The following is a 250-nucleotide window of genomic DNA, read 5'->3' on the forward strand; positions in this document are numbered from 1 at the left end:
CGTGGTGAATTACCACGTCAGAATTTTTCTGACGTGTCTGTGTGCCACGTCAGAAAAGTCTGACGTGTTATTGTGTCACGTCAGAATTTTTTGACGTGGCAGTCCGACACGTCAGAATTTTTCTGACGTGGTAACTTTTGCCACGTCAGAAAATAAATAATTTTTTAAATATTTAAAATCGTTAAAATTTTCCAGACGTTCCAATTTTTAGCACGTCAGAATTTTCTGACGTGTCAAAACAGACACGTCA

This window comes from Corylus avellana, chromosome ca2, assembly GCF_901000735.1.
Source record: "Corylus avellana chromosome ca2, CavTom2PMs-1.0".
Classification (NCBI taxonomy): domain Eukaryota; kingdom Viridiplantae; phylum Streptophyta; class Magnoliopsida; order Fagales; family Betulaceae; genus Corylus; species Corylus avellana.